Source organism: Chelonia mydas, chromosome 3, assembly GCF_015237465.2.
Source record: "Chelonia mydas isolate rCheMyd1 chromosome 3, rCheMyd1.pri.v2, whole genome shotgun sequence".
Taxonomy (NCBI): domain Eukaryota; kingdom Metazoa; phylum Chordata; order Testudines; family Cheloniidae; genus Chelonia; species Chelonia mydas.
In genome coordinates this window covers 189,777,468-189,803,037 of record NC_057851.1, presented here as the reverse complement: position 1 = coordinate 189,803,037, position 25,570 = coordinate 189,777,468, and the positions used below count along the sequence as shown (strand labels likewise).

General features: G+C 40.8%; 1 long non-coding RNA gene across 1 annotated transcript; it reads right to left on the bottom strand.

Moving 5' to 3' along the window:
- Nucleotides 1-10,231: 10,231 nt before the first annotated feature.
- On the bottom strand, nt 10,232-23,568 carry LOC122464863. Its single transcript, XR_006289260.1, has 3 exons — nt 23,400-23,568; nt 16,935-17,082; nt 10,232-11,098 (listed from the first exon to the last, which is right to left on the bottom strand). It is a non-coding gene; the product is annotated as an uncharacterized LOC122464863 (long non-coding RNA).
- Nucleotides 23,569-25,570: the final 2,002 nt, after the last annotated feature.

The following is a 25,570-nucleotide window of genomic DNA, read 5'->3' as shown; positions in this document are numbered from 1 at the left end:
GTCTGCTTCTCTAAACACTACATTCCCACCTCCCTCAGCCTTTCCCCCCTTGACTATCTGGACTGGGAAACAGTCCTGGAAAAGCTGTCTCACTGGGATTAGTTTCAAAATAGCAGCCGTGTTAGTCTGTATTCGCAAAAAGAAAAGGAGTACTTGTGGCACCTTAGAGACTAACAAATTTATTTGAGCATAAGCTTTCGTGAGCTACAGCTCACTGGGATTAGTGACTCAGTACATAGACCTGGGGCTTCATTCTTCATCTTTTGAAGTCAACATAATTATTGCTATTGATTTCAATTGAAGCAGGATTAGGGCCCTAATTTATGTACTTATCTGGTCCCCACTATCTGTGTGCTTCATAATCTTTGGCGTATTTATCCTCACACACCCTTGTGAGGTAGGGCAGGGTTATTATCCCCAATTTACAGGTGGAGAACTGAGATACAGAGAGGCTAAGTGACTTGCCCAAACTCACAAAGGAAGTTTGTGTGGAGCAGAGAATTGAACTGGGAACCACTGGACCATGCTTCCTCCCAAAATAGGCTTTTGCTTGACTTGTTAATAACTTGACACAAGCACAAAGGACAAGGTTTTCAAAGATGCCAAGTGATTAGAAGCACAAAAGCCATTAAAAATCAACAGTTTGTGTCCCTAAGTCACTTAGGTGACTTTGAAAATTCCATACATAGGCATTTACAATTTGGTTGAAGTCATTAAGAGGGCACTTTTGCCCAAGTAGAGACTATAGTTATAAGTAACACCTAGAGTTACTATAACTGAAGCTGACAGGAGAAAAGCAATATTGTAGAGAAGGGCTACTAGGATAATGAGAGGAATGGAAAACCTATCTTATGAGAGGAGACTCAAGGAACTTGGCTTGTTTAGCCTAACCAAACACTAGATGGAGGAGGGCTCTGAGTTACTACAGATAATTCTATTTCCAGGGGTCTGGCTGGTGAGTCTTGCCAACATGCCCAGGGTCCAATTGATCACTATATTTGGGGTTGGGAAGGACTTTTCCCCCAAGTCAGTTGCCAGAGACTCTGAGGGGTTTTCACCTTCCTCTGCAGCATGGGACACAGGTCACCTGCAGACCAATTGTTCTACCTGTCCACTGAAGGTAGAACAAGCTGTAATGGGCTTAATCTGCAATAAGGAAGATTTAGGTTATATATTAGGAAAATCTGCCTAACTATGAGGATAGATAATTAGTGGAAAAAGTTACCAAGGTTATGGAACTCCCATTATTGGAGGTTTTTAAGTACAGGTTAGACAAATACCTGTTTGGCATGATGTAGGTATACTTGGTCCTGCCTCAACATGGGGGCATTTAAAATGAGACACATCAAAAGACTTCTTTTCTTATAATCAGCTACCTGTGAATGACAAGAAATATATTGTATGAGACTCTAGAGCAAAAAAATACTAACATTTCTTTCCTGTATATTTTTTATAATTTTTTCAGAACTCCCAGCTTACTGATAGGAATTAAGTGAAACTGGCAGAAACAGCTGTTCTGCATTTACAAAAATAATTCTTCTTGATTTACTTTTCTGAATACTTTTTAGAACAGTTCAAAAGATTCCTATTCAAAACTATTAAAAAAACCAATAAAAACGGAAAACAGAAGCTACAGCTCACTTCATCTCACGAAAGCTTATGCTCAAATAAATTGGTTAGTCTCTAAGGTGCCACAAGTACTCCTTTTCTTTTTGCGAATACAGACTAACACAGCTGCTACTCTGAAAACTCTCACAAACAGTGAGCTATATGCTTACCTACTCATTTTACACTGAATTGCATACTAAGAGACAGTAAAGTTTCTCTGGGATCCATTTTGGTGTCATTTTTTAAAATGATGTTTACATATCTGTTAGTGAAGTGACCTTCCCAAGTTCCTGCGGGTGTATTCATGTTTGCAAATGATATAGATCTCCTATCTGTGAAACGCAGGATTAATGTCGCAGCCCCATATCATCGAACCTGGGCATTGGTATAGTCTCATTATGGTTCCCTGGCAACAAAGCACCAAGGCACTCTCATGAATGTTAACAATTCTTATTCACATAACCTTTAGTCACTTCCTTAGCGTTCTTGCAGAAATAAATGATGTATCAGTGTTATCTGCTCCTGGAATATCAGACTCAACCACAAATCTTTTTCTGTTCAGGGAGAGAATTATTACTATGATTTTATCTGAGAGTATAGCTTCTATTTTTCTCTATATACTTTTAGTGCTGGAATCATACCCTATTACTTCATCTGAAAAAGATACAACAATCCCATTTTCTCCTCACATTGTCTAGAGCAATCCTGACAGCTGGTATCCATTCTTAGCTTATAGGATGAATGTGTGGTAATGTGACTAACCTATTACTGGGTGTATAAATAAATATCTCTTTTAGAAGGAGAAAAAATTACCATTGCAATTTTAAAACATTTTAAACTATTTTTGTCAATAATTTTACATCTAGAAAAACAAAAAGAATAACAAAGGATAGTGTCATTAAAATGTTGCACTGGCTAGTACATATAAGCATTCTTCCTTTTCTTTATGATTTTTATTAAAGTACTACCTAGAAGCTGCAACCAAGATGAAGGCCCCTTTCTACTGGGCACTGCACATACATGTAGTAAGAGAGAATCCCTCCCTTGAAGAACTAACAGGCTAAATAGGCAAGACAGATAAAGGGTGGGAGGAGAAACAAAACTGGGGAGAGGTGAAGTGATTCTCCCAAGGTCACACAGCAGATCAGTGATACAGCTGGGAACAGAACCCAGCTCAGTGCTCTATCACTTGGACCACATGTCCAACGGCTCTGCTCACACAGGCTCCTCTGACCAGGACTGAAAGTGAGTCTAAGATTATACACATTTAAAACCAACACATTAGAAATGAGCCTCACACACAGTGGATCAGATCCTAAGCTGGTGTAAATCAGCGTAGGTACATTGAAATCTACAGCTTCACACCAGCTGAGGCTCACTCCCAATATTTGGAGAGACATTTTGACCCAGACCTAAACTTCCCCAAAGTTCAGGGTATTCAGATCCAAGGTTTCATTCAGTCCATTGTAGAGAAAGTGATCAGTTATCTAGTTTAAATCTGGACCCCAACTTTACAGAACAGGGGTGTTCAGTTCCTGTATTTAGGTTTAAATCCAACTGTCAGACATATATGCCCTCTGCAGGAGAGAAAGCTTTGAATTTTTAGACAGGGGACACCCAGTAGAAATGGTACTTACAAAGTGTAATAATGTACCTACAAATCTAATTCTGACCACAAAAATTCCCCATCACAGTAAGCATTAAATAATACCTCAGAAGCCAAGCACAGCAGAGAAGCCAAGGACTGAATGGAGACAGAGAAACTCATACTCCCTGAGGTGAAACTGGTTGGCAAGATGTGGTAGGGAAGCGTGCCTTGTCACCGCCTTTGCTGAATCTGCTGTGTCGGGTGTGTAAACAAAAACACTTAAAGTTAATAAAGAAAACATTGTAGTGGGCTTGGATCAAGCCCTGCATAAAACGAGGACTTCTGTCACTAGGCCTTGATTCTGCAAATACTTGCGTACATGTGACTCTGAGCACAAGAGTAGTCCTGTTGACTTCAATGTAAAGTCAAGCACATGCCTAAGTGCTTGCAGGATGGAGCCTACATCATGTAAGGTAAAAGCCTCTAAATTCCCCAACCTATCCAGCTCCCCACATTAGTTTTAATTCTTTTTAATTGAAATAATACTTAGCTCTTATATATTCAGTGTATTTGTTGCCATGTTAGTCCCAGGATATTACAGAGGCAAAGTGGGTTAGGTAATATCTTTTATTGGACCAACTTCTGTTGCTCAGAGAGAGAAGCTTTCCAGGCACATTGTCTTTCTAGCTCTTATATAGCACTTTTCACCTGAAGAACTCAGAGCACATCATAAGGAGGTAAACAATATCTTGATTTTATTATTCTGTTAGAGAAAAGATCCTGGGGGAAAACATCCAAGAAAATTGACCTGTGAATACAAGCCTCCATGCTCTTAAGGTATGAATACATGACCCTGTAACTTCACACACTCCTGTCTCCCATGGGATTCTGTTCCATTATGACAGCCTATCACATGTCACATGCAACTACTTTCTCATTAAATTCCATTGTTGTTAGTTATGCGGGCATGCAAAGCCCTGGCAGGTGGGCCACGCTACTCATAGCCACGGTTTCAGTATTCAAAGCCTACAATGAGCATTTCAATCACAATACAACATGGCCAAGGTAGTCTGACATTTCATCACAGCTTTCATCAGGATCAACAGCAAGAATGCACCTCCAAATGCTTTTCACACATCCCTCACCCCAAGGAACAACTAACAGGTTCTAACAGGAGACCATACAAACCTACAGACTACCAGCTGGATTCTGTGGTCCACCTCTTCAGAAACTCGGCACAGAAGGCCGAGGTGGCAGGGTGAGCAAAAGTGGCTTTATACCACCATTGTGCCATCCAAATGATGGCTTACTGTGGGGGCCAGAATGGCTCCTGGCATAAATTAGAGCAGCTCTGAGGGTTTGCCCTTTGTTTTCGGCTCCTACTCCTCCCAGTATACCCACTATGCTAGGGCCTGTGAGGAGGAGCAGCACAGGGCCTTTCCAGCTTCTTTGTGGCCCATATATACCATCAGAGCAGCATATAGAGGTCAGAGAAGGGGGACCAGAATCCAGCCTTAACATTCTGGAGTTTTCCCATTTGGCTTAATAAAGCTGCATGCTGCATTTGTGCCACTATATGGTGCAAAGGGGGCCCATATCAGGCGTCATTAGCTCTCCTGAGCCTCCTGACATGATCTAAAAGTGTGTCCATCAGCTAGCACTCCTCAATCTTCTTGGATCTAGAGGAAACCCTGAATAATAATAATATTAAAATATGTATGTCCTGTTGGGACTCTAGTAAGGTTTCAATTATGGTTTAATGAATACTCCTCTGAATTAACCCTTCCCAAACTGACTTTCGCATCCCAGGTTTCTGGTGGCTCTGTCACATGCAGATTCAGAGCAGATACACTGTGGTTCTCGCTCCAAGCAGAACCAGTTTCTCCATTAAGAATTGTTAACTGGGTTTGCACTGATGCTGCAAATATCGATAGCATGCCTTTCTGTCATAAGTCCAATTTCTGTTTAGCTTGGAGAAAGAGCTGAACAAATTCTGGGATGAAACATCTTTCATGTTTAAGTTTCCAGCAGCTGGCCCTAAATTCAAGGTAGGGTTAAGAAACTCTTTGGAGGGTAGTGATTTCCCACCCGCCACACACACATTGTTTGGATATAACTGTCCAGATGGAGACTGTGTGAGTAACTTGTTTCAATCCATTCAGCTGATATAAGAGGTTAGTGGCCTCTTTAGGTAATATATAGCTTGGTCTGAGTTAGCCTAAAATGAGTTTAAGATGAATTCCCTGAAGAAATGGTTCCTGGCATGTGATCTGGCTGCTGAGGAGCCTTTCTTAAAGTTATAGTATTCCAATCTGATTTCCTACAGGCTGCGGGTATTTAGCAAGGTTAATATGGGGACACTTCTTTCATTTAAGCAAGGCATCACATTTCTCAAAGAATTTACTAAAGAGAAGGCAAGGAAGCATTTGACATAGGAACCGGATTCTACTCGCCCTACATCCTGTGTAGTCATTTATACCAGTGCAAAGTGGGAGCAAAATCAGAGCAGTAGTGTTTTACAGCTACTTTGCACCGGTGACAATGACTACGTGGGGTGCACTTCAATGGAGAATCAAGTTCCAAGCATGTAGGAAGAGTATTCATTTTTTATCCCATTTACACATCCACTTAGCTAAAGTCCATCTGTGGAAATTGGATTTTATCTGTTGTAGCAATGGTTTGAAATGGAAACCGTGATGTTTGCTCAAGTCTGTGGGGACAGGCAACAATGAAGATCTCAGGATGTTGTTGTTTTTCTTGTAAAGGGTAAACTGAGGTGCATCATAATGGGATAAAAATTAAAAAGTGATGTGGTCGATATTTTCAAGACGGACTTCGCATTTAAATAGTTGGACAGTTTCCCAGCAATCCCAACTCTCAGAAAGTCACTATTCAGTTCTTGGTCTGTTCCTGGAGCACAGAAACTATGAGCTGTCTCTTAGGGGTGTTAGTGAATTTACCATCTAGTCCTTTGACTGACAACTCTTGGGGTCAGGGACTGTCTTTACTATGTGTCTATACATAGTACCTAGCACAATGGAGCCCTCATATTGGAATGAGCCTTTAAGTGCTATTGTAATACACATAATAAATAATATTGTCTAAGATCACCCATAGAAATCTCCTCTCTATAATAATCAAATGTTTTTTCAGCAACCAGATTTTGATTCTGGTGAGTCCTTAGCAGTGCTTTAAAATAGACCTTGAATATTAACCATGACTGATGATCTATTACTGATACAGCCAGTATGGTCATTAATAATTAGAAAAGAAGCCTCCTAGTCCAGATGTTTGTGAAATATATGCACAACTTTAAGCTAATCTAAACTTAAAAAGGAAATTGCACATATCCTCCAAACTGAAGGATTTATCCTTCAACATATCTTTTCCAGGCTTGTGGAAGACCGTGAAAGAAAGATGGGACAAGAAAGCATCACCCTCTAAGAAAACGATATATGCTGGAAATCATAGGGACAAATACATCTTGGAACATTCAGAGATTTGCCCAACAAACAAACCTCTAAGCAAAATCTCAAGAACTGTCTCATGACAGAGATAGCTAAGCACTAGATTAGGCTCCCAAGGGAGACTGTAGATTCCTCATAACTGGAGATTTTAAGAACAAGTTAGACCAACACCTATCAGGGTTAGTCTAGGTAGACTTGGTTCTGCCTTAACACAGTGGGCTGGAATAGATTACAGTGATAGCACCTTGTATATTTCTGGGGTGAAAGGCTAGGCACCAACAAATCATCCCAGCTCCTAGCTTTCACCCCAGAAATATACTGTCTTACACTGCTCTGTATTCCCTTAGACAGTGCAAGCTCATTAATAAGTTCACCATTTCTTCAAATGAAAGTGAACATGCACCAGCCTTCGTAATATGAGCTGAGATTCCCCCAACACTTCAACCAAAAACCACACTGTTTTAGGTAAAATATAAAACATATTTATTAACTACAGACAGATTTTAAGTGATTATAAGTAGCAGGCATAGAGATCAAAATTGGTTAGCTAAGAAATAAAAATAGAAACACAGTCTAACAGACTAAGCAAAGTTTGAATCAAGCAGTCTCTCACCCTAACAGATGTTACAGGCATCTCACAGCTCCTCAATACACAGACTGGACTCCCTTCCAGGCTAGGACCAACCTCCCTACTTCAAAGTCTCTCTCTTCCAGAGGATCTTCCAGATGTTGAGATGGGGGGAGGAGAGAGGCCAAGTGATAATGTCATTGTCCCTCTTTTATACATTCTTCCAGCTGCTAGAAAGATCCTTGCTGTGACGTGGGTTAGGCCACCCCATTGCACACGTGCCTTCTCTGAGAAGCCTCTAGGATAGTCTATTCTTCTCGGTGGGTCATTAACGCCTGTCTGGGCAGTGGTAGCTGCTCCTTTGTTGCAACTGAAAGGCCAGCTCTGGGCATTCCCAACCTCACAACATATTTCAGTAACACATATAGCAACACTTTATACCTTCACATACGATGATAGCACATACAATTCTACAGAATATTAAGTTTCAACAGCTCAAGACTTTTAAAATGATACTTCACAAGGCATGCATTGTACAAAATATATTCACCACTGTCATACGATTGATACGTGGGTTCCAGCAGGGTGCTATTTTAAGGTACAGAGTGTTACAGTGAGCTGAGTGAGATGTTTGCGAAGGGTCATATCAATCTTGAAATTAGAGCTGGTCAAAAAATAACCATTATTTTTTGCAGTAAATTTTGAAAAAAAGATCATTTTTGTCAAATTTCCCATAAATGTTTCACTTTTTAAACCAAAACCTGAAACTGAACAGCCAAACAATGTTTGGTTTTTAAAATCTATTTTTGTCAATAAAAAGCATGATAAAAATTCAAGTTTTGAAAATAATTTTGGTACAACAAATTTTCATTTGTTAAGAAAAGCCATTTTTGTTGCAATTACTTTTTATTGAAAAATTTCAGCCAGCTCTATTTGCAATATTTCTCTTCAATGTTAAATTTAATCTGATTTGGGGTTGTGGCTGAAAGGTATTGCATGGGTTTAGTTTGTACACAGATGCATGGAGCAAGTTACAGCCTTACCCCACCTAATGTGTTCAAAATTATGCCACTGGAATCAATGGCAGTTTTCCTACTGACTTATATGAGAGCAGGATTGAACCCTTTAATATAATCCAAGTCCCTTCCTCCATCTACTTCCAAATCAGCCGCTAGGTTACCTTCCTTGGCACCTCTCTGTCTAGTACCTGTCAGCAGGAGGTCTTGAAAGCTCTTGTGCTAAAAGAGAGAAGCTTTAGAATTATCTCAGAAGACTGAAGAATATGAAACATAATGGCAATTTAAAATGATTTATGTGCTTGTCTAGAGCTCACCCTCCCTCAGGTGGAAACGGGAATGGAGAGTAATAGAAGAAATAGGGTTTATTTATAAAAGTAAATATTACTTCAGCTTTAAATCCATGTTTGCATTTTTACGCATCTGTGTCACATGAGGTTGAGGGCATATACTCCCAAGAAACAGTTCTTATCTTGCCTTGTGGGGTTGGGGACTTGGGATGTGTTCTCATCTCACTATTTGGGGTGGGGGATTTATACACCCAGGTCTTTGTCTCACTACATGCATCTGAGGATTGGCTTAGCTACACTTGCGAGTTAGAGGGCATGAAAGCAGCCCCGGGCGCCCTAGCTCACTCCCTGTCCACACTGGCAAGGCACGTAGAGCGCTCTGACTCCACGGCTAGAGCGCTCCTGGTACTCCACCTTGGTGAGAAGATTAACACTTGTTGTGTAGTGGCTGAAACACCCGGGTGTCAGTGTGAACGAGGTGTTGCATTACTGCGCTCTGATCAGCCTTCGGAAATGTCCCATAATCCCCTTAAATCAAGTGGCCACTCTTCTCATTGTTTTGAACTCACCTAGGAATGCGGATATGCCCTTTAAAAGCTCCATTTTCTGACTGCAGGCTCCGAGACAAAGCAAGCCATTACTGTGGAATGCTGTGTGAAAGAGAGAGAGGCAGGGAGGAGCGGGAGGTCTGCTGCTGTCTGAACTTACAAGACAGCACGCTGGCATGCTTTCAGCCCCCCAAAAACCCACTCTCTCTCCCCCCACATACACACACACTCCCTGTCACACTCCACCCCACCCACCCCCCATTTGAAAAGCACGTTGCAGTCAACTGCATGCTGGGATAGCTGCCCATAATGCACCGCTCCCAATGCCGCTGCAAGTGCCACAAATGTGGCCACACCAGTGTGGTCAGTGTGGACAGACTGCAGCGCTTTCCCCACTGCACTCTACGAAGGCTGTTTAACTCAAAGCGCTCTACATCTGCAAGTGTAGCCATACCCTTATACTCTCAGGGTCTATTTTCTCATCTCTGGTTGCAGTATGTTACAACTCAGGCCTGTAGCAGCTATATCTCTGGGATATTGTAGGAAGTGAAGGTGAACATACATGCAGAGTCATGTTCCAGCATGATGACAGGTTTCAGAGTAGCAGCCGTGTTAGTCCGATGCAGTGAGCTGTAGCTCACGAAAGCTTATGCTCAAATAAATTTGTTAGTCTCTAAGGTGCCACAAGTCCTCCTGTTCTTTTTTCTCCTGTTCCAACATGGAATTCTGGCATAGAGAAGATGGAAGCTGCAGCTGATGTGAATTTACTTGTATTTCTTTGATTTGGGGCATGTTGCATAACACCAATATCTGTCATCCTGGGAGAGAATGTTTTCACCATACTGACGCTGAATGGCAAATGGACATAATACTGTATTAACACTAAAGAGCTGGATTTGACTCCTGCCCTGGCTGCTAACATAGGGCAGCACAACATGTGCCAGGGTTTTTCCACAGCCAGTCTAGCTGTAAGAGCAGTTTAAAAAAAAAGTCTATAAGAGATGGCAAATTTACAGCCAGATCAAGTATCAAAGCTGGTGTGATTTACCACCAGCTCCCCAGTGTATTCTGTGACTGAAGCTAGAGGATTTAAGTTGATAAATGTTTGAAAGAATGAGACAATCAGAACAACTCGAGGCTTTATTAGTATCCATACAGGGAGCTGGCAGAGCCTCAACCCAGACCTAGACAGAACTTGCTAGAACAGCTTACTGCCACTGTTAGTTCTATGTGTAATAATTATTAAGCACCAGACTTGTAATGAACAAGCTTATTTATTGCTTCATAGCTTGATACTGGCATTGCTCTTAGTTATATCACGGCTGGGCTGGCTTGAGAAAGAGACTCTGGGAATGTGAGAGAGTTTCCTTTTAGGAATTTATGGTTCACGAAGTACCATATTTAATACTGGCCATAAGCTACTAATTAGCATGCGAGGGAGCAAAAAGCTGGCAGACCTCCTTGCTTTAATACACGTGGTACAAATATTGCCTTCTTCACATTTGTAACCAACCACACATGTCCATAGGAAATAGACTATTCCTGAGGCTATGGCTACACGACAGCGTAAGTCAACATAAGTTATGTTGCTCAGGGGTGTGAATTAGCCACCCTCTTGAGTGGCATAACATGCCAATTTAAGCGTCGATGCAGACAGTGCTATGTCGGCAGGAGAGCTTACAGCAGCTCAGCTAGTGTAGCCATAGACTGACTCTCTACCCTAATCCATTAACTGAGTCCCACTCTGGCTGTAGAATAGCACCACAGACAAGATCCAGAAGGAAGTAATACAGCTCTGAGCTATAACATCTCCCATCTTGAAATCCAGGAGCAGGGCCAAGGAAAGTGTCACAGAGAGCAGCAATTCCCGTGCTCCATCTTCTCCCATCCCTGTCTCTGCTCCCTGGAGACAGTGGAGCTCCATCCGACAGAGACCTGGGAACAGTTGCACGACTGGAGGCTAGAACTGACATGTAACAACATACTTCTGTTGGCTCACAAATGGGATCCTAGCTAATATGCAAGATAAAAAAAAAAAAAAAAAAGGAGAGAGAGATGGGGTGGCATGCACAAGTGATGAACATTAAAGGAAAAAATGCAAAAAGTCAGACTGTTATACCAATAAAATAAAAACCAGCAGGATCTTCTTAAAGGGAAAAAAAGGCAAAATACCACATTTATTGTGAATACAGAAAGAATCATAGTAAGCAGTTAGTTATAGCTATAACATTCCATTCAATCTCATTTATTCACACATTCATTCATTCATACACACACACACAGTTCTGCAAGGTTGTTATCATAGTTACCAGCCTTAGAGTTGCTCATGCCAAGCCACTGGCCAGGTGGCCTGGACATGAGAAGGGAGCAGGGCCTTGTCAGATGCTCATCTGATGCTCCTGGAAGTTGGTTTGCAGAATCAGACCCCAAAGTTCTCACTTTCTAGAGTCCATTTTTATACGAATTTCTTCCTATTGCCAGTCTATGGGAATTGCTTCATCATGCTGTTGCTGAATCAATCAGCAGATGGCACATTCCTGATGGTTCCGTGCTGCCAGAGGTTATCTTGTTCTTTGGTTCTCCCATTCTTGAGGCTGTTGGGTGGATTCCAGTCTGCCCTCCGGGGGTCCTCTGGTTATTTCCACTTGACGCCTTCTTCAGCCGATGGACAGTGGATTCTTAGGCTGGCACCCTCCCTGATCATTCAGTTATTATCCACACCAAGCATCCATCCACATACATCCTCTATCTCTGTTTTAATCACAATTGTTAATACAATAAAAGGGCGGGGAGTCTCTGGGTGCTGTTTCTGTTGTTACAGAGTATTGCTTTGAGTCTCTCTGTGTGAATTGCTTTGAGAACAGACTGTCTTAGAATGTACTAATGCAATTAGCAGCTTGCAAGTTTCACACAGAGAGAGAAACAGTACCAAAAACCAAGAGACCTCTTAATTAGTAATTCCCCATAGTTTAAATTCCAGGGTATCAAACTAATTTGTGATTTTAATACAGAACTTCTTTCATATGATCCAACATAATCCCCCTTTTGACACTAAGATTTATAATCATGTCACTTTCTATGTAGCCTATTCAAAAGAAGGTACTGTGAGGCAATTTGAGTTCGTGATTCCAATTCATCCCACATACATGATCCTACTGATGTATCTTTATTACAAGGTTCTGGGGCAAAAGGCAAGGTGAGGCACACCCACTTTTGAGGAGTCCATTCGGTACAACCTCTAGTGTCCAATAGCTTCCCTCCCTCCCCAGCCCACTGGCTCGAGGTCCACGGTAGCCAGAAGGATCCCACGTGTAATATGGGGAGTGGGCTAACCTTCAATACCTTTGCCTCCAGGGACTGTTGGTGTGCAATTTTGACAACAATTTCTCCCATTAACAAGTCTGGTTTTACAATACTGGAAACTTATTGCTTCCATTCATATTGATAAGTGTCAAACAATGATCTCTTTCTTTGTTTTAACAAATGCAAACCCTTAATATTTCCCAATATGACCCAGAACATTTTGTGTTCCAAAGTAGCTAGGGCAAGTATCTGCATTTCAGTGCATCCCATAGCTATGGCTGTGTAGTTTCCTATTTCTAAATTTTTTTCTTATGCATAAGCCATGTGGTAGTATTAAGCCATTGCCAAAGATTCCATTGGGCTTTTAGGTTACCCAGACCAATTTGGACCAAGTCTACATTGGCATGTACTTGTTTTGTATCAGGCTGTCCTGTAGCTGGGACAGAGAGCTTAATTTTTAATTACCTGCAGGTCTTTAGTTTTTTTTTTTTTAAACACACAACAGTGCTAGCAACAAGACAAAACACAAGACAACACATAGAACACAAAACACAATTTCTATTGTGACAGTAGATTCATGGTATTGGGTTGCTTTCAGCTGGCATCAGCTTTTCCTGATTTTCTGAAAGACAAAAAGAACATGTTTCTACCCCTTTTGGGGTGGCAGATTATTGCTTAAAATATTTCTTTTACAAATACCCTTGCTGATTGCAGGCAAAACAGAGGAATTGCCCCCACATTTTCCTGTTTTTGTTCTATAGGCAGGCCAGGTTTCAATGGCTTTTATCTTTTACAGGTTATGGGGTAATTATCCCACTGTTTAGTCATTAAATCCCTGAGGTGGGGTACCTCAGTTTTCCTTCTTATACAGCAGACCAAGTTTATAATGTTTTTCCTGCTGTGTTAAGCTTTAAGTTTTATTTACAGGTAATAACTGAGAAGCATCATTACCATATGACCTTAAAGGATTTTTCCAAAAATCATACACACTATACAGTGTTACAGGCGTACTTATTATCATTAAATTTATTAAAATTATCTTGTTATCCCATGCCTTTTATTTAGACAGTTTGTTTGCTAACCAGGTGTGTCATTTATCTGCAGCTCCTTTGTGCTGCTAGTTCTTTCCTTCCTTTATCATTTAGATAATTTGCATTTTCACAGACACTTCCTGCTTTTGGATTTAAAGCCATCAGCAGCTCAGAGACTCTATCTTAAAAGAGACACAATCAACTTTCAGAGTTTTGATTACTTTTAACTTCTGCTTCCAAAACACACAGCAATCTGAAAAAGAAATCCCAACCTATTCTGGCTCCCTTTGGAGCCCTAATAGCATTTTAATTAAGTAGCATGGTATGTTTGCATTTCTTTTGCCCCTTCTACAATATAACCTGCACATGTTCTGGGGAAAATGCACATTCCTTCCATAGTTTAACTTCTATAACATTATCCATATCAATTTTTACATAAGGTATAACTATTTCTTTTTGTTTTGCTGACAGTTTTCATGTACCTTTATCAAAGTGACAGTCTGATTACTCAGAGCCATTTTAAGGCTCAGTATTTCTAACATTGCTTCTTTTTGTTTTGTGCACCTCACCCCCGCTGTTGCTTCAGAGGGGCACTGTCTTTTTTTAAATTTATTTTTTTACTACAGCGCTCATCTGCTATTTTTACAAAAACAAAAAACAAAAACCAACCAACCAAACAAAAAGAATCCAATTTTGTTTTCTATTCTCCCGATTTTGACTGCCCTGCTGCAGCCACAACTTAAAAACATTTTAAATTTTGTAAAGCATTGAGTTACCTTTTAAGGATTAAATGCCAAATCCCAAAGCCAAACAACACTAATTACCTGTGTCTAGCAAAAAGGTCTGTCAGTTTTGCAACTTTGAATTAAAAAGTCAAATGAATTTTTAGTGGCATTATTTAAAACAAAAACAAAACCAATTGGTCCTTAGAACTTTACATATTTACACACACAGAGATAGATGCATACATGTTTTCTTTTCCTTAATATCCCTTCCACACTGCTCTGTTTTTTTACATCTTACATTCCCTTTATACATTTGAGGCAGTTAAGTTCGAATAGAACCCCTTATGTTCTTTTAGCAAATTTGACTAAATTGTCCAGTCAAATGATTTTAATCAGATAGTTTATTTTTGCCTGGCTAATTTACAGAGATTCCTTTGGAAAAGGGCCCATTTTTCCTTCAGAATGGCTGCAAAGAAACCAAGAATGCTCTTTCTCTAACATTTTTCCTTTTTAACATTTTCACAAAGTTTAGCTGCTTAATTCCCTCCAGCCTCTGCAGAGTTAACTTTTCGCTCTTTTCTCTTTGTAATTATGCCTGGGGGTGCCATACATAGGACCTTCTCCCCCTTTACCTGCTCCCTCCAGCCTCTGCAGAGTTAACTTTTTTACTCTTTTTGTATTCCTGGAGTGCCTCTTTCACTTTTTTCAGCTGGCTTTGGGTATTTGTAGCCAGCACCTTCCAATTGTCTGCTCCCTTTTCCATTTGTGCCTTTTCCTCTTTACATGAAGACAAGCGGAGGTAAGAATCCTTACATGCCTCCCACAACAACCAAATTGCTGCTGCATCTCTTTTGGCAGCACGAGAAGGTTTGTATATGAGGATATACTGAGCCAATCTATCCTCTAGGTCTGAAATAGTGCAGACATCAGCTAGGGCTTGTTTAGTCCAACGACTGTGCCCAAATTTTTGAAGGATTTGTTTAAAAGGTGTAATTTCTTGAACAAAAGGTGAGGTTGGAGTTCCTTCTGACTCCATTCCTCCCTCTGGTACTGGCTTACCCTGTTTTCTTTTAAACATTTTAACATGGATATTTCAATCTTTGTCACTCCTGGGTATTACTTAGCAAGTGACACAGCCTAGATTCTGAAATCATAGCTTAATCTATACGTTTTCCCCCTGCTACCTTCCCGGAGGCCAGCAGGTCCCCTGCTACCTTCCCGGAGGCCAGCAGGTCCCCTGCTACCCTAATAGAAATGCCTAGCTCCATAGAGCTGGCGGTGTGCACACCAATATTTACAATAACTGAGGTTTTTTACCAATATTCCCCCTTTTGCAATTCTCCACCAAAATGTTATACCAATAAAATAAAAACCAGCAGGATCTTCTTAAAGGGAAAAAGGCAAAATACCACATTTATTGTGAATACAGAAAGAATCATAGTAAGCAGTTAGTTATAGCTATAACATTCCATTCATTCTCATATTTATTCACACATTCATTCATACAAACACACACACACACAGGTTCTGCAAGCTTGTTATCATAGTTACTAGCCTTAGAGCTGCTCATGCCAAGCCACTGGCCCGGTAGCCTGGACATGAGGAGGGAGCAGGGCCTTGTCAAATGCTCATCTGATGCTCCTGGAAGTTGGTTTGCAGGATCAGACCCCAAAGTTCTCACTTTCTAGAGTCCATTTTTATAGGAATTTCTTCCTATGCCAGTCTATAGGAATTGCTTCATCATGCTGTTGCTGAATCAATCAGCAGATGGCACATTCCTGATGGCTCCGTGCTACCAGATGTTATCTTGTTCTTTGATTCTCCCATTCTTGAGGCTGTTGGGTGGATTCCAGTCTGCCCTCCGGGGGTCCTCTGGTTATTTCCACTTAACGCCTTCTTCAGCCGATGGACACTGGATTCTTAGGCTGGCACCTCCCTGATCATTCAGTTATTATCCACACCAAGGATCTGTCCACATACATCCTATATCTCTATTTTAATCACAATTGTTAATACAACAAAAGGGCGGGGAGTCTCTGGGTGCTGTTTCTGTTGTTACAGAGTATTGCTTTGAGTCTCTCTCTGTGTGAATTGCTTTGAGAACAGACTGTCTTAGAATGTACTAACGCAATTAGCAGCTTGCAAGTTTCACACAGAGAGAGAGAGAAACAGTACCAAAACCCAAGAGACCTCTTAATTAGTAATACCCTGGAATTTAAACTATGGGGAATCAAACTCATTTGTGATTTTAATACAGAACTTCTTTAATATGATCTAACAAGACAGGCAATTTCATGTAAATAGAGGGTGAGCCTTGATTTCATTGTAATAAATTAGTTGTTTTGTTTTATTTTTAGTATTAGAATTAAGTTACCAAAATAATGTAAGACTTAATTTACGATGTACTTAGTTTACTGTGGCACTTGGGGTTGCCTAATAAAACTGAAGAAAATTAACCCAAATAGGTCGAAAATAAGGTAGTTGGCAGCAGTACATGGTAAAAATCACGGGATGTACATGATTGGAGATGCTGAGAACACTCATCTGAAAATAAAGGCCCTTCTTCAAAATCAAAGGAAGGAAAAAGCAACTTGCTACATAGAAAACACGGTGATCACAGGGAAAACAGGGCAAAAAATTAGCAAAAGGCTAAATAAAAACCATTCTATACTGTTAGGTGAGGGTCCTTTTAAGTTTAAAAGGGTGTTTGGGTTTCTGAGGTGAGTCTGATCCATCAAAGTTTCAAAAAGAGAATAAAAAAGAAAGGTAAATTAGAGGTGAAAATGTTACCTCCTCCTTCGCCTAGTGCTTGGAATTCTGCTTCCACCCCATCCCTCTGGTGGGGGAGCCTGTGCCATTGTCTTCCCTGAAAAATGGCACAGGCGAGGTTGGCTGGAGTACAGACAATGGCATTTGGGATGGATAGGAAGTGAGAGCACTGGAAAAGAAACAGAGGCAGCATTGCAGATGTGAGTGATGTTACACACAGCTTCAGTTGGGATGATGTAGGGTCTGACAAAGTATTGAGGCAAGAGCAATATGAAACCAATAACTTACGTAAATAAATATCTAATATGGGAATCTGCAAGAAGGATTAGCACCTAGCTCTGTAATGAGTTGGGCTAACTGGGGAGGACAATAGTTGCCTTTGAACAGATTGGCTATTTAGAGTAGACACTAACCCATGGACCAAATTCAGACCCTTAACATCTAACCCTGGTTTAAAATGGAGGGTTGTTGATATCTGAATTCAGGAAGGGTTCCTTTTGTTTTGCAAATTAGTCAAGGCCACATGAGGGTGGTCACTGAATGACAGCCTTGGAAGCAGCTTAACAGTGGATGTGTTTGAAGCTGGTTTCATGCAAATAGTATTTTTTTTACACAAGCCTTTTACTTCATATCTCCCACCATTGGTGTAGCACCAATGCATCTGCACTGGTGGGAGGGATAGCATGGACCAGCTGTCATCATTTTGCCCCTTGCCTCATCCAAATCTCAGTGGACAGTCTCAACTAATGCTCCCAGTGTTGCTGATGGAGGTGGGTTGCAAAGCAGGGAGATTTTAACAAAAAGTCTAGTGTGAACAAGGCCACCGGCTCATAAAGCTGTGGAAGCAATGGCTGTGTAAAAGCAGCAGTGATGGGGACATAGGTGGCCTGAGAGCTTGAAGGAAGATCCCCTCACATTCTCTTCAAATATTTCCTCTCTTTTTACACTGCACACATTGAGAGCAAAGAAATAAAATCCTTGCCAGATTTTGTGGCCTATTTTCAGCTCCATGCACATGCTAATAAACCCCTAGGCAGCAAGAGGAGAGGATTAGAAAACTGGAAACTGTGTGGTGTGGTGGTTGGAGCAATTCTTTTTGGGATGAAATTCAGGGCTAGCACTAGGCTCTCCACACCACTTATGGGCTGCACTGGAGAGCTGGTGGCAAAGATCTCCACACAGCTTACCCCTATAGTAGGATGTTGAATGGCAAGGGAAGGGCTACAGATCCAACTTTATGTCGATCCAGAGAGACTGGTTCATAGTGGTACACCCCCTCTGTACCAGTTATTTCAGCTGATAGGCTGGTATATTTGCCGGGGGGAGGGGGGGGAAGGAGAGGGGACAGCATAGCCATCCATTCCTTGGCTCTGGATTGTGGGCCTGTGTGTGAATTCCTCACCCCAAGCATTCTGCCCACCAGCTGAACAGAACTCACTGTGCAGTTTTGATGCAGACTGAATAGGTATAACCCTTAGATTGTGGTTAAAAGTGTATAAACAGGCAGAGATTAAAATAAAGAACTAGAAATGGGCAATGCTTTGAAAAAAAATATGTTTTAAAATGATTTGGAACTATATAACTGGTTAATCTAATTACTGTTGCCCTTATGGTCCCTCCCCCCCACGCCATTGTTTGCTAGATTCACTTGTTACATCTTGGTTTTTGTTCTGCAAAAAGCTCAAAATTGTCCTAATTGGAAACTTCGGGCATTACCAAAGTAGTAAATAATCATCATCTTTGATAGCCGAAATTGAAGAGATGAAGATGCAGGAAACATGTTTCTTCATTAGTGCAGTCAAATGGATTTTGCCAAACTAGCTATTTGTGTGACCCTTTTGAGACTACTTCAAGATTTCAGCACGGTTGATAAAACACGGAGATGAAAAGTACTTATTTCACAGTTTATGCTAGACAACTAATTAACTATAAATGTCAAGTAGCCACAATTTAATTAATTCTGGTTTATTTAGCCACAGTAATTAGATTTTTTTTAAAACAATGCAACTTTGTTTTCTAAAAGTATATCTAAAAAAGCATAAAATGCTGCACAGTTTTTCATATCAGAGAGCCAGGGGAGGCATGATGGGGTGGGGAAAACAGGCAAACAGCAATAATTATGATCATGACAGAATTATTTAGTTCTGAAATATAAACATTGCACCTGATTGTACTCACAATGGTGTATCTCCACTGATTGATTTACCGTGGCATAACTGAGAGCAGTATCAAGGCACTGTATTTGTATGAGATTATTAAAAATATGAATTAACTGTAAATACTGAAACTTCAGATGAGCAGGATATTTAGGCTGATCAATAATACATGTAAGTAGCTTTCAGTAATTATCTGATAGCCCCCATTATAAAGGACTTCAATATTATTTTCCATCTCATTCTATAGTTGTGTGCCTTTTTAACGGCTGCTGCACATTTAGCAAAGGGCTTCTTTGCGCTGCTCACAGTATCACCTGGGTCTTCTTCCTGAGTGGTTACAGTTAATATTAGAGACTAACCAATTTATTTGAGCATAAGCTTTCGTGAGCTACAGTTCACTTCATAGGATGCATACTGTGGAAAGTGTAGAAGATATTATATACATACAAAGCATGAAAAAATACCTCCTCCCACCCCACTCTCCTGCTGGTAATAGCTTATTTAAAGTGATCACTCTTCTTACAATGTGTATGATAATCAAGGTGGGCCATTTCCAGCACAAATCCAGGGTTTAACAAGAACGTCTGGGGGGGGTGGGTAGGAAAAAACAAGGGGAAATAGGTTACCTTGCATAATGACTAAGCCACTCCCAGTCTCTATTCAAGCCTAAGTTAATTGTATCCAATTTGCAAATGAATTCCAATTCAGCAGTTTCTCGCTGGAGTCTGGATTTGAAGTTTTTTTGTTGTAAAATAGCGACTTTCATGTCTGTAATCGCGTGATCAGAGAGATTGAAGTGTTCGCCGACTGGTCTTCTACACTTTCCACAGTATGCATCCGATGAAGTGAGCTGTAGCTCATGAAAGCTTATGCTCAAATAAATTGGTTAGTCTCTAAGGTGCCACAAGTACTCCTTTTCTTTTTGTGAATACAGACTAACACGGCTGTTACTCTGAAACCTATAGTTAATATGTATAGGTGGTTCAAATCATTCTTGACCAATGCCTTGCATTTGCCAACAGTGAATTTTGTCTGCCATCGTGCTGCCCATTCTGAGCTTTTGAACAATCTGTAAATCGCTGCTTCCCCCTTTGCCCCTCCTTACAATTTACACTCACAGATGGTATTCTGTATAACAATCACTCATTTACAAGGCACTCCACTTTTCTTTTTGCACCAACAGGTGGCATATACATGTCCAACTTTCAAGGGACCTTTTCTGTCTGTAATTCTAGGTTTCATGCATATTAAATATGTCTAGGTATAAAATTGAAGTTCTTGCACAAAGTGTTCTTCATATATAAAAATGAAGACTTTAAAAATCCCTCAGCAGCTTTTACAGTATTCATTTTTATTTTAACTTGAAATGTTCAATACTAAACAATTAAAGATGGATGGGGAAAATGTTGTCATGTTATCCTACCTCTCTTCATACCTCAGAGCAGATCAGACTGAATGTGGTACCAAAATAAGGAACATATTAAAGACGACTGCAGCAGGAATGCACCATCAATGCACTTAAACACATACTTTAAGCATGTGAGTAGTCCCATCAGTGAAATGGAAATAATTTCATACTGATAAATAAGGGGATCCTCCATTTTTTATATGCATAATTCTACACTTTTTATGTGACCACATTGCATGAAAAGTAGGATATCCCACTACATGTGGATGGAACAAAAGAACAGTGACAAAGATTGAATGATGCTATGAAATGTCCATGGGTGAAATCTTCATTAAATACATCTTATGGTTATTGTTTTATTTAATTTAAAGAAGACAGAAGTAAAAAGCCCAAAGCCGACTTCATTGCAGATTTCATAACTAACAAACAAAATACCTGGTTTCCATAGTCTTGAATATTTGCAAAGGGCATGAAAAGGGCACAGAATAATGACCAACTATAGAAGTCTAAGCATCTTAGCCTCTTCTGCTTTGTTTCTCCCAGACTGTCTGACTCTTACAAAGGTACCTGTTCATTAAAAGCTGGAAGTACATTTTCAACACATTGTGTGGGTGATACATTATGATTGTTTAATAAGTTTCTACAAGCATCTAGTTAAACAGTTTGAAACATTTACTTCTCGAACTCCTTACAATAGTTAAAGCTTTATGGGACTTTTTTTTAAAATGAATGTTCTTGTGAATATAAGAACACCGGAGCACTATAAAGCTCTTTGTTTCAGGATTAAGGAAACTAAACATAAAAATAAATCTGAAAAACCTGAGGAATGAATGTCACTCCTAATGAGCTGGCAAGCAGAATGTGAAATCCCATCTAAAGAGCAGAAAAGCTACAGCTTTGCTGCTTTATCTTCATTCAGATTCACAATAGAATAAATCAACAGTGTATAAAGTGCCTCTGAGCAAGTCTGAGTGTGACATGCTGCACCCAAGGAATTATGAAAGCCATGAATTCTGCTTTACTTTGTGTTCCAGGTTTACTGAGATTCTGTGTTTTCTTATTTTAAACTGTTCAGAGGAGAGAAGTAAAAGTTTCTTTTATAGGTCATTATAATGAGCTAACAGAGAAATATATTTAGTTATGGGAACAATCAATTCAGCTCTGATGATTAAATTAGAAAGAAGGTATTGGCAATTGTGTTACATAACTAGTAGTTATATGAACTATGCTATTAATCAGCACATAAAACAGTACCTGTGCAGCATTGTAGGAAAAAAATGTTTTCGGGGGTTGTTCATTCTTGGATTTCAAAGTGTATTTTACCTCCAAAACTGCTTATAGCACATTCAAAAGGGGTGGGGGGAAAGAAACAAAGAGGCTTTTTAAAAATCAAAAAGGGGGGGGGGGAAACAAAGAGGCTTTTTAAAAATCAAAAATACATACTGAAATATCTGTGTAGCAGCTGTCTGATATTATTTCAATTTGTGCTTTGCCTATCCTGCATATGGCATCATATTGGCACACCATCTCATATATCACACAAAGCTATAAACAAATGAAGATCAGACTGTTCCATTCCACCAGTAAATAATAACTAAGTCAAAAGTTGGGCTTTTTGTTCTTATATTCAGCCCCTTCCTTATCCTTTACATAGTGAGTTTATTAAACTCAACAAATCAGTTTTATTTCCACCCAGGAAAACTCAAGATAGGTTCTGAATTTGAAGTAAATACTACTTTTTGGAAATGTAACAGGAAGTAGCAACTTGGTTTACATAATGCTCACATATCCCTGGGCAGAGAAGAGTTTCACAGTTGTTCTGTCCAAACATTGTTGTTAAAATTGAAGACTAATGCCTTATGAATGATTTTTTCCCCATGGGGACTGCCTCTTGATATGTAACCCGATTAAACCCTTGCAACAATAAATCCCTTCTGAAAAATACTTTATAGTAGCTCATTCATAGAAATGGATGCATTCCATCTACAAAATTATTCCAAATTTTCAAAGGCTGCAGCTTGGGAGCCTCTTCTCTGGTTTTGTTCCTGACCTAACATTACCACAGGCATTTCAAAAGTAATTGAAAGAAATTTTTTAAAAGTTCAGATAAACTGTATTTTCAATCTTTCCAAAGAAAAACAGAGATGGTTTATTAATTATTTGTCTATGGGCCATGACTGCCTATATGAATGCCTATATTCATTTTCCCAGAGTTTCTTATGTCACATTTTAGTCCTTGTCTCAGGGCAAGTGCACTCCATCCCCTCTTGTGTTAATTACTTCCCTGTGGTCACATCTTTACAGCCACCTTGTCTTGGAGTAGATTGGCCTATCAATAAAAGTCAATATGGCCATTCTCTCTCTCTCTCAAGGTTGTGCAGCCCAATGGCCAGAGTCAAGGTGACAGCCCTTTCCCACAGGGCTGTGGGACCAAATGGCCTGAGTCAGTATGGCTCCCTAGTTCAGCCAGCGTATAGAATAGTGGTCAGAGCCAGTGTGGCCACTTGACTACACAAGGCAGTATGACCTAGGGGCAAGACTCAGTAGGACCATAGTCAGTCTGACAGCCCACTTCTGTGGGGCTGTATGGCCTAGCAGCAGAGACAATATAACTTCCCAATTCAGGAGGGCTGTGTTGCCTAGCAGACAGTCTGTAGGGTCACCCCCTCTCAGGGATGGCCAGAGTCATATAACTTCCCCTTGTGTAAGGCTATGTGGCCTAGTGGCCAGTCAGGGGAGTGGGCCACCACCCCAGAGTGGGTGATAGCCAGATACAGGGACACAGGCCCTCCCTGCTCCACCAGGTCCCAGCTCAGGGCCCTGTCAGTGGCAAGTATGCCCACCACAGGGGCAGCAGGGAATCCACTCAAAATACATGACCCCACCCAACACAATAACTAGCCCCCCCAAGCTACTTCCTACCCTGTTCCTGATGCAGAGTCTCCCAGCATCTCCAGGGTCTCTGGGCTTCTCAGTCAGTGCAGCTCCATCACTCCTTGGGCATCCTCTGGAGTTTCAGCATCCCTGGCTTCTAACATCTGGGGGGTTCTACAGTTCTCATACTGGCATTCCCAGAGCACATGCTCCCTCTTCAGAAATCCACCCCCAAATGAGCCAACCTGCTCATACCTTTTATACCCAGTTTCCATCCAGAGCATGCCCAGCAGGGCCACAGGGGCGTGGCCTCCTTGGCCCAGAGAGTAGAGTTAACCCTCGCAGTACCAGTGCGGGGCAAGTGTGCCCTGTCACAGCCCTCCATTGATGGATAATGGTAAATAACTTTTAGTAGTGTTATTGTCTCCTGAAAATGCAACACTCTTACTCATTAAGGCCTCAATCCTGAAAACACTTATTTATATACTTAAAGTTTAGCACACCTGTAACTAATCATGTACTTAAACACATTGGTAAATGTTTTCAGAATCAGGGCCATCCAGAAAAAAACCTCTAAGTTGTTTGTTACCAGGTACATATGCCAAAAAATATTGGAGACACAAATACACAGGCAGAGTGAATTCCTGACCCCACTAAAGTCATTGTCAAAACTCCCATTGACTTCAAATGAGCCAAGATTTCACGCAGTAGTTCAACTGAAATCAACTGAAGTCAACGGGAATGTTTCTGTAAACTTCAATGGGCTTTGGGTCATAATCTCTTAAATAAATGTACACGAGTAGGTCTGGATTCTCTGGACTGCTAAAGCCACGTCACACTGTGCAAAGTGGCACGAAAGCAACCAGAGACCAATGGAGAATTCTTTCTCTGCATGGGAACTTTCCACTGACGCCAAGTGGGTAGAGGCAGCTATGTCTTCTCATATGCTTACTGGCTTTCCCATCACTGGAGTAATGGGAGAAAGGAGGCATGTACATTTAATCACACCGTACGTTGGCTTTCTCCACAGGGTGAATTTCATCTGGAATGCTCAAACTGTCTCTAGGTCTCTAGTTTAGGTAACGTCTAGGGTAAGATTATCTCCCAAAGTGAAGAGAACGTGGAATATTCAATAAAATGGGATCCATTCTCCTTTCAATATATTCAAATCACCCTATTAAAGTTAATGGTGGTTTTGTATATGGTCCACATCAAGGGTAGGATAGATGTCTTTGGTGCCTTGCATATAAGTTTTTAATTACAGTATAATGAGAAAAATAGATGGGCTGCAACAAGATATGAAGAACTAACTGCAAGTGATTTGTTTTTAAAAGAGAGAATTTTGTTGAGTTTTAAATTGCCAGCATAATCCAATCAACCCACAAGGAAAGATAACATTTGGCTTTGCATACAGATTTCCACTGAGCCTGGTGAAGATTTCAGGATTTGGCCATGAGAGGCCATGAGAGGCCTTGTGTAAAGTAGGAAAATCTGTAAAGTGTTTTCTCCACTGATGCAGAGCTACTGCTATTACCAGCGGTGGAAGCTTTAGTATAAGAAGGTGGCCTTGTGCTGTGAGCACAATGCCTGCAGGAGCAAAGGCAAGCATGGTTTTTGTGCCATCCAGAGACTTGTCTTGTCCCTGCCTGCTCAGTTGAGGAGTTTAGTGCCAACAGTGTTGCTGGAGCTGAGCAGTCTTTTCACTCAGAGGAGCCCAAACACTGCCATTGTGACTAGCTCTTATGCAGGTTCATGAGGAGGTGCCTTGTTACAGGCAGCCATTGTTACGTCCACCCCTTACACATCTCCATAGAGGTTAGTGGTGCCCCAAATGTGTATAACCAAGACTGCTTCCTCCCAGCCTTTAGGGCAGCAGTAGACCTAGCTTGGCTGGCCAGCTCCAAATGGTCAAGATCCTCCTCTGGACTGAAATTGAGACAATCCACTATAGTCATTAAATAGGACACCTGTTCAGAGAAGGGGCAATTACAGTGCATCATGCATGTCAGTGTTATGAGATGGGTGGAAATGCCTACAGAAAACTGCCCTCCGATGATGTCAAGGCAGGGGGCGAGTTATGATCACTGCTACTAATTGGCTCAGATGCATACAGAAGGTCAGTCTGTACTAAAACATCTCGCTACATCTGAGACCCTGTCTAACACCCTCCCCTCCCCAATCACTTGTTTGTCTCATTCATGTGTTATGTCTTGTTTCTT